General features: G+C 40.4%; 1 protein-coding gene and 1 long non-coding RNA gene across 29 annotated transcripts in view; one reads left to right on the top strand and one right to left on the bottom strand.

Moving 5' to 3' along the window:
• LOC118382189 (sushi, nidogen and EGF-like domain-containing protein 1) overlaps nt 1-10,000 on the bottom strand; it is a 170,197-nt gene that overhangs the window by 141,043 nt on the left and 19,154 nt on the right. The gene's annotated exons all lie outside the window — the stretch shown is intronic.
• Nucleotides 831-2,498, top strand: LOC127908609 (uncharacterized). The gene is made up of 5 exons (XR_008067712.1): nt 831-1,109; nt 1,158-1,304; nt 1,403-1,794; nt 1,893-2,284; nt 2,383-2,498. It is a non-coding gene; the product is annotated as an uncharacterized LOC127908609 (long non-coding RNA).

The following is a 10,000-nucleotide window of genomic DNA, read 5'->3' as shown; positions in this document are numbered from 1 at the left end:
AGTATCTCCCCTAGTCCCCTAGTATCTCCCCTAGTCCCCTAGTATCTCCCCTATTCCCCTAGTATCTCCCCTAGTATCTCCCCGAGTCCCCTAGTCCCCTAGTATCTCCCCTAGTCCCCTAGTCCCTAATGAGATGAGGTGTAGCCTTGTTGTTCAACATCATGACCCTAGGTCAACCTCCATCACACACACACACACGCACGCACGCACGCACAACATCTTGTTGATTTTCAAAACAGATTTCACAAGTCTTTGGCCGTTTGCATAAAATGTAGTTGCCATCTCAAAACATGAATACATTCATCAAAACGATGTTATACAGTCAAAATTGCAAATAGATTCATCAAAAGAACACGACTGCCTGCAGAAAGATGAACACAAGCATAGTTATCTATCATACTTATCTCTCATAGTTGTCTCTCATAGTTATCTCTCGTAGTTATCTCTCGTAGCTATCTCTCGTAGTTATCTCTCATAGTTATCTCTCATAGTTATCTCTCATAGTTATCTCTCATAGTTATCTCTCATAGTTATCTCTCGTAGCTATCTCTCGTAGTTATCTCTCATAGTTATCTCTCATAGTTATCTCTCATAGTTATCTCTCATAGTTATCTCTCGTAGTTATCTCTCATAGTTATCTATCATAGTTATCTCTCATAGTTATCTATCACAGTTATCTCACATAGTTATCTATCATAGTTATCTCTCATAGTTATCTATCATAGTTATCTCACATAGTTATCTATCATAGTTATCTCTCATAGTTATCTATCATAGTTATGGATGATAAAAACAGGAAGTACAACTATCCAAAGGTGCAGCATTATGGGTAATGATAAAAACAGGAAGTACAACTATCCAAAGGTGCAGCATTATGGGTAATGATAAAAACAGGAAGTACAACTATCCAAAGGTGCAGCATTATGGGTAATGATAAAAACAGGAAGTACAACTATCCAAAGGTGCAGCATTATGGGTAATGATAAAAACAGGAAGTACAACTATCCAAAGGTGCAGCATTATGGGTAATGATAAAAACAGGAAGTACAACTATCCAAAGGTGCAGCATTATGGGTAATGATAAAAACAGGAAGTACAACTATCCAAAGGTGCAGCATTATGGGTAATGATAAAAACAGGAAGTACAACTATCAAAGGTGCAGCATTATGGGTAATGATAAAAACAGGAAGTACAACTATCCAAAGGTGCAGCATTATGGGTAATGATAAAAACAGGAAGTACAACTATCCAAAGGTGCAGCATTATGGGTAATGATAAAAACAGGAAGTACAACTATCCAAAGGTGCAGCATTATGGGTAATGATAAAAACAGAAAGTACAACTATCTAAAGGTGCACCATTATGGGTAATGATAAAAACAGGAAGTACAACTATCCAAAGGTGCAGCATTATGGGTAATGATAAAAACAGGAAGTACAACTATCCAAAGGTGCAGCATTATGGGTAATGATAAAAACAGGAAGTACAACTATCCAAAGGTGCAGCATTATGGGTAATGATAAAAACAGGAAGTACAACTATCCAAAGGTGCAGCATTATGGGTAATGATAAAAACAGGAAGTACAACTATCCAAAGGTGCAGCATTATGGGTAATGATAAAAACAGGAAGTACAACTATCCAAAGGTGCAGCATTATGGGTAATGATAAAAACAGGAAGTACAACTATCCAAAGGTGCAGCATTATGGGTAATGATAAAAACAGGAAGTACAACTATCCAAAGGTGCAGCATTATGGGTAATGATAAAAACAGGAAGTACAACTATCCAAAGGTGCAGCATTATGGGTAATGATAAAAACAGAAAGTACAACTATCTAAAGGTGCACCATTATGGGTAATGATAAAAACAGGAAGTACAACTATCCAAAGGTGCAGCATTATGGGTAATGATAAAAACAGGAAGTACAACTATCCAAAGGTGCAGCATTATGGGTAATGATAAAAACAGGAAGTACAACTATCCAAAGGTGCAGCATTATGGGTAATGATAAAAACAGGAAGTACAACTATCCAAAGGTGCAGCATTATGGGTAATGATAAAAACAGGAAGTACAACTATCCAAAGGTGCAGCATTATGGGTAATGATAAAAACAGGAAGTACAACTATCCAAAGGTGCAGCATTATGGGTAATGATAAAAACAGGAAGTACAACTATCCAAAGGTGCAGCATTATGGGTAATGATAAAAACAGGAAGTACAACTATCCAAAGGTGCAGCATTATGGGTAATGATAAAAACAGGAAGTACAACTATCCAAAGGTGCAGCATTATGGGTAATGATAAAAACAGAAAGTACAACTATCTAAAGGTGCACCATTATGGGTAATGATAAAAACAGGAAGTACAACTATCCAAAGGTGCAGCATTATGGGTAATGATAAAAACAGGAAGTACAACTATCCAAAGGTGCAGCATTATGGGTAATGATAAAAACAGGAAGTACAACTATCCAAAGGTGCAGCATTATGGGTAATGATAAAAACAGGAAGTACAACTATCCAAAGGTGCAGCATTATGGGTAATCAATCTCCTTTCATGTATATTCCACCAAACAATTTCATACACGAGAATCACAACTTATATGAATGTATAAGTAATAATAATAATATAATAAGATATATATAATAATAATATAATGTATATATTATTATATATATATTATATTATATAGTATAAGGCCATCAATCCACAGCAAAACAAAGCTCTATAATGAAAAGATCACAATGACTGAGGAGTAACACAACTTCATTCTCTACATCTCTGCATGTCCGCAATGTTGTAAACAACCAGAACAAGATATTTCCAAACATGGTATGACACCAAATGGGGTGATGTAAAATTTTGCGCAAGTAGTATTTGCTGATTTGTGTAAACAGTGAACACAACTGCACAAATGTGTCTTCTGATGACAACAATCACTGTGACCTAAAAACCAGTACTTGTGTTATAATGGTCGGTATTTTGGGCATGAGAAAAAAAAGCATTTTATAGCACGTGGAATTTAGAAAGTCTAGTACCCTTTAAATGCCGGGGATGTCATACTCAACTGCTCATCTAGTAGAGAATTCACTGCACACTTTTGAGAAAGACAATAGTATTTTCGAGATCCACAATGTCTCTGACAAAAAAATCTGAAAGTCAGCCGGAGGGGACTCGCTGTATCAAAATTAACCAGTGTGGGGGGAACCGATGCCCAATAGATGATGCATTCTCAGTGTTACGGATACAGTTATCCTGTGTGTGTGTTTCTTTTCTCTCCTTCTCCCCTCACAGGTGAAAATCATCACTCCCCAATCAATCATCAATCAGAAGACACACCTCCTCCTATTTCCTGACCTATCACAGTTCCTTCCCCATGGTTTAAAAACCCCATCATTTGTTTGTTCTAGAGCTCAGCTCAGCTCAATCGCTCTGTAATGCCATGTCTGTAGGTTGCTGTGTTTCACTCTCGCTTTGTGTCTTAACCTCTCTTTTGTTTAAAGCACTTCATAGCACTTTGTCATCACCTGTGAGCATTATTTTTGGTTATGGTATTTGTTTGTTGCTGGTGGGAAAAGGGGGAAACCAAGACAAGTCGCCCATGGGCATACACTACCCGTAGGTGAACTTTGTTAAATACACTAGTTAGAACTGGGCGGACCACCCACTGTATTTTTGGTTAGTTAGCTGTTGTTAAAGTGGGCTAGTCTGGCTTAGGGGTGTTTTTGAATACATATTGTTTCTTTCCTTGGGTCCAGTTCAGCCCCTTTTCCTGCTCCCCCCATTACCGTGTGTTTATAAATAAACCTAGAGTTTGACGGTAGATTTCTGTTGTCGTGGTTATTTCGTTCACACTTTTACTTTGTCACAATAATAATTTGCATGAGTTATGTTACGGGTCTCATTACCATCCCCCCCCTAGACCGTCGGGCCAAAAGGGATTCGTAACACTCAGGATCAAATCAAATAAAATGATATTGGTCACATACACATGGTTAGCAGATGTTAATGTGAGTGTAGGATAAGCCTAGTCTGCTGGTATTTGTTGCTCATTGCATACATTTTTTTTTAAACTAACCTGTATCTTCTTAATAGTATGTAGCCCGATTAGTACACAGTACACACTTTAAATAAGTAGTAGAAAAGACAGATTTGGGACAAGACCAATGTTTTCTATTCTCTGAGCAAAACACTTAACAGTGAATGTTGAATTTGAAAGTTTTAGGGAAATTATCAGAGGTGTAAAGGTATTTTAACAGGGAAATGATCAGAGGTGTAAAGGTATTTTAACAGGGAAATGATCAGAGGTGTAAAGGTATTTTAACAGGGAAATGATCAGAGGTGTAAAGGTATTTTAGAAAGGAAATGATAAGAGATGTAAAGGTATTTTAGAAAGGAAATGATCAGAGTTGTAAAGGTCTTTTAGCAGGGAAATGATCAGAGTTGTAAAGGTATTTTAGAAAGGAAATGATCAGAGTTGTAAAGGTCTTTTAGCAGGGAAATGATCAGAGATGTAAAGGTCTTTTAGCAAGGAAATGATCAGAGTTGTAAAGGTATTTTAGAAAGGAAATGATCAGAGTTGTAAAGGTCTTTTAGCAGGGAAATGATCAGAGATGTAAAGGTCTTTTAGCAAGGAAATGATAAGAGATGTAAAGGTCTTTTAGCAGGGAAATGATCAGAGTTGTAAAGGTATTTTAGCAGGGAAATGATCAGAGGTCTAAAGGCCTTTCAGAAAGGAAATGATCAGATGTGTAAAGGTCTTTTAGAAAGGAAATGATCAGAGGTCTAAAGGCCTTTCAGAAAGGAAATGATCAGAGGTCTAAAGGCCTTTTAGCAAGGAAATGATCAGAGGTCTAAAGGCCTTTTAGCAGGGAAATGATCAGAGATGTAAAGGTATTTTAACAGGGAAATGATCAGAGTTGTAAAGGTATTTTAGAAAGGAAATGATAAGAGATGTAAAGGTCTTTTAACAGGGAAATGATCAGATGTGTAAAGGTCTTTTAGAAAGGAAATGATCAGAGGTCTAAAGGCCTTTCAGAAAGGAAATGATCAGAGGTCTAAAGGCCTTTTAGCAAGGAAATGATCAGAGGTGTAAAGGTCTTTTAGAAAGGAAATGATCAGAGGTCTAAAGGCCTTTCAGAAAGGAAATGATCAGAGGTCTAAAGGCCTTTTAGCAAGGAAATGATCAGAGGTGTAAAGGTCTTTTAGCAAGGAAATGATCAGAGGTCTAAAGGCCTTTTAGCAAGGAAATGATCAGAGGTGTAAAGGTCTTTTAGCAAGGAAATGATCAGAGGTCTAAAGGCCTTTCAGAAAGAAAATGATCAGAGGTCTAAAGGCCTTTTAGCAAGGAAATGATCAGAGGTCTAAAGGCCTTTCAGAAAGGAAATGATCAGAGGTCTAAAGGCCTTTTAGCAAGGAAATGATCAGAGGTCTAAAGGCCTTTTAGCAAGGAAATTATCAGAGGTCTAAAGGCCTTTTAGAAAGGAAATGATCAGAGGTGTAAAGGTCTTTTAGAAAGGAAATGATCAGAGGTCTAAAGGCCTTTCAGAAAGGAAATGATCAGAGGTCTAAAGGCCTTTTAGCAAGGAAATGATCAGAGGTCTAAAGGCCTTTTAGCAAGGACATGATCAGAGGTCTAAAGGCCTTTTAGCAAGGAAATGATCAGAGGTGTAAAGGTCTTTCAGAAAGGAAATGATCAGAGGTCTAAAGGCCTTTTAGCAAGGAAATGATCAGAGGTCTAAAGGCCTTTTAGAAAGGAAATGATCAGAGGTCTAAAGGCCTTTTAGCAAGGAAATGATCAGAGGTGTAAAGGTCTTTTAGAAAGGAAATGATCAGCGGTCTAAAGGCCTTTTAGCAAGGAAATGATCAGAGGTGTAAAGGCCTTTTAGAAAGGAAATTATCCGATTTTAAAGGTCTTTTAGCAGGGAAATGATCAGAAATGTTTTGGTCCTTGCTGCTATAGATAATGTACTTTTCAGCACAGATCCCAACATTGTTTGTTTGTAAACCTCTATAAAGACGCGTTACATCATGTTCTTTGCATTGTAATATCAGAAAATGTCCTTAAATATAGTTGCGCTGATAGTGGAATGATACCGTTTCACAATATAGAAAAATATGAATTATAGAAAAATACATTCTGATGCAAAATTGTATTCAGATTGGTGTAAACTTCCTATTTGTCAACCAAAGCCGGTCAATCTCAGACGCTTGGTGTTTTCCTCACCAACCAACCAACAACCTGGGCATCCTTCCTGTAGACATCGCTCTGTCAGTACCTGGTTGCTAAAGGTCTACATTGTTCGCCTCATTTCAGTTTGTGACAAAACAAGCAGCGTATAGTGCAGAGAATCATTGTACCATCTAAACCACTGTGAAATATCTTTTCAATATCGAAAAACATTGTATTTTCAGCTGTTTGAAGCTGATGGACAAAACCGAAAGTAAAAGATGAGTCCCCACCGAGGTTGTGGTGGAGGAAACGTGGGGGAGGAGGAAGAGTTGTTTGAATTCAGGCTAAGTTGTTGCAAATCCACTAATTTCCATGATGGGGATTCGTACTACATGATGCTCCTTCAATGCACACACCTAACAGACACACACACAAACACACACACACGCACATACACACATCAATCAATCCATCAAATGTATTGACAAAGCCCCTTTTTACATCAGCTGATATCTCAAAGTGCTGTACAGAAACCCAGCCTAACACCCCAAACAGCAAGCAATGCAGGCGTAGAAGCACGGTGGCTAGGAAAAACTCCCTAGAAAGGCCGGAACCTAGAAAGAAACTTAGAGAGGGACCAGGCTCTGAGGGATGGCCAGTCCTCTTCTGGCTGTGCCGGGTGGAGATTATAACAGAACATGGCCAAGATGTTCAAACGTTCATAGATGACCAGCAGGGTCAAATAATAATAGTCACAGTGGTTGTAGAGGGTGCAACAGGTCAGCACCTCAGGAAAAAATGTCACTTGGCTTTTCATAGCCGATCATTCAGAGTATCTCAACCGCTCCTGCTGTCTCTAGAGACTCGAAAACAGCAGGTCCGGGACAAGGTAGCACGTCTGGTGAAAAGGTCAGGGTTCCATAGCCGCAGGCAGAACAGTTGAAACTGGAGCAGCAGCACGGCCAGGTGGACTGGGGACAGTAAGGAGTCATCATGCCAGGTAGGCCTGAGGCATGGTCCTAGGGCTCAGGTTCTCCGAGAGAAGAGAGAGAAAGAGAGAGTGAGAAAGATTAGAAAGATAAATTCACACAGGACCCTGGATAGAAATACTCCACATATAGCAGACTGACCTGAGCCCCCCGACCCATAAACTACTGCAGGATAAATACTGGAGGCTGAGACAGGAGGGGTCGGGAGACACTGTGGCACTGGCTGACGATACCCCTGGACAGGGCCAACCAGGCAGGATATAACCCCACCCACTTTTCCAAAGCACAGCCCCCACACCACTAGAAGGATATCTTCAACCACCAACTTACCTTCCTGAGACAAGGTCGATTATAGAAACATCTGGGTGGGTGTCAACCCGGATAGGAAGAGCACGTCAGTGACTCAACCCACACAAGTACACAATTTTGAACATGAAAAACAAATTCGGCACATTTGGGCAGTCTTGATACAACATTTTGAACAGAAATGCAATGGTTCGTTGGATCAGTCTAAAACATTGCACATACTCTGCTGCCATCTAGTGGCCACAATGTCAATTTCACCTGGACTGGAATAAAACATTATGGCCTTTCTCTTGCATTTAAAAGATGATGGGTCAAAAAATACAAAAGAATGGTTGTTTTTTTCTTTGTATTTTCTTTTACCAGATGTAATGTGTTATATTCTCCTACATTCCTTTCACATTTCCACAAACTTAAAAGTGTTTCCTATCAAATGGTATCAAGAATCTGCGTTTCCTTGCTTTAGGGCCTGAGCTACAGGCAGTTAGATTTGTTTATGTCATGTAGTGGCTTCCTTTCCTCTTTACCATAGCCACTGCCCAAGCCTGAAGCGGGGTTGTTTGGTACGCATACAGTCCACACTCAAGGTTTCCAAACGACCAAACATTCCATGACATCCAGGGATATGGTGCAACAAAAATGTTTATTCTTCTTATATCTAACAAATAAATGATTCTCCAATCAACTTAAAGCATAGATGACTTTATATGGAAAATACATATTATGACATGTCTGTATGTCTGTATGTCTGTATGTCTGTATGGTCAAAAAACTATACCGCTCCCGCATCTAGCAAGGACTCCCTCTTCCGAAGGCCCAACTTCCTGCCTTTATCCTAACACACTTACCACAATACAATGAACAGGCAAGAGGGGGGGCCAAAAACTAAGTTACACTAACAACAAATGAATATATCTCAATCAGGTAAATATAAATCATAAAGGTACGTACCTAATATTTCATAATTTACATTAATATTTAATATATTTACACAAATATACATGGAGCTCCATATGTTCGGTCTTTTATACAAATATGTCCAAATCGGCTCTAACATGTCATTTTAGGCGAAAACTGAAAAAAAAGGGGCAGATCCTTAAGAGGCAAAACACCGCCATGTTTAGTTTTGCCCAACCTAGATCGAGGCACAGACACGGTCTCAATGGGGATAGCTGAGCTGACTACGCTGACTGTGCTAGTGGGAGACTCCACTGGGCTGCCAGACTGGCTAACAGCCTGCTGCCTGGCCTGCAACCTATCTCAATGTGGAGCTAGAGGAGTTAGAGCCCTGTTTATGTTCATAGATAAGGTGAGCGCACCCATCCAGCTAAGATGGAGACTGTCACTCCTCAGCAGGCCAGGCTTGGTCCTGTTTGTGGCAGGAGTCCAAGGAAGAAGGCCAATTATCTACAAATTCTATCTTTTGGGAGGGGCAGAAAACAGTTTTCAACCAGCGACTGAGTTATGGGTCTCTGCTGTAGAGCTCATCACTCCCCCTAACTGGGAGGGGGCCAGAGACAATTACTCGATGCCAACACATCTTTCTAGCTGATTTACACGCTGATGCTATGTTGCGCTTGGTGACCTAACACACAGGTTATCCTGCAACAGTTAGCCTGCAACGGTCTCCTGCAACAGTTCTCCTGCAACAGTACAACGAGGTAACAGACAGACCAGGCTGAGACTAGATTACAGGACAAGGTAACAGACAGACCAGGCTGAGACTAGATTACAGGACAAGGTAACAGACAGACCAGGCTGAGACTAGATTACAGGACAAGGTAACAGACAGACCAGGCTGAGACTAGATTACAGGACAAGGTAACAGACAGACCAGGCTGAGACTAGATTACAGGACAAGGTAACAGACAGACCAGGCTGAGACTAGATTACAGGACAAGGTAACAGACAGACCAGGCTGAGACTAGATTACAGGACAAGGTAACAGACAGGCCAGGCTGAGATTACAGGACAAGGTAACAGACAGGCCAGGCTGAGATTACAGGACAAGGTAACAGACAGGCCAGGCTGAGACTAGATTACAGGACAAGGTAACAGACAGACCAGGCTGAGACTAGATTACAGGACAAGGTAACAGACAGGCCAGGCTGAGACTAGATTACAGGACAAGGTAACAGACAGGCCAGGCTGAGACTAGATTACAGGACAAGGTAACAGACAGGCCAGGCTGAGACTAGATTACAGGACAAGGTAACAGACAGACCAGGCTGAGACTAGATTACAGGACAAGGTAACAGACAGACCAGGCTGAGACTAGATTACAGGACAAGGTAACAGACAGGCCAGGCTGAGACTAGATTACAGGACAAGGTAACAGACAGACCAGGCTGAGACTAGATTACAGGACAAGGTAACAGACAGACCAGGCTGAGACTAGATTACAGGACAAGGTAACAGACAGACCAGGCTGAGACTAGATTACAGGACAAGGTAACAGACAGACCAGGCTGAGACTAGATTACAGGACAAGGTAACAGACAGACCAGGCTGAGACTAGATTACAGGACAAGG

The sequence above is a fragment of the Oncorhynchus keta genome, chromosome 1, assembly GCF_023373465.1.
Source record: "Oncorhynchus keta strain PuntledgeMale-10-30-2019 chromosome 1, Oket_V2, whole genome shotgun sequence".
Taxonomy (NCBI): Eukaryota; Metazoa; Chordata; class Actinopteri; order Salmoniformes; family Salmonidae; genus Oncorhynchus; species Oncorhynchus keta.
This window is presented reverse-complemented; position numbering and strand designations above follow the sequence as displayed.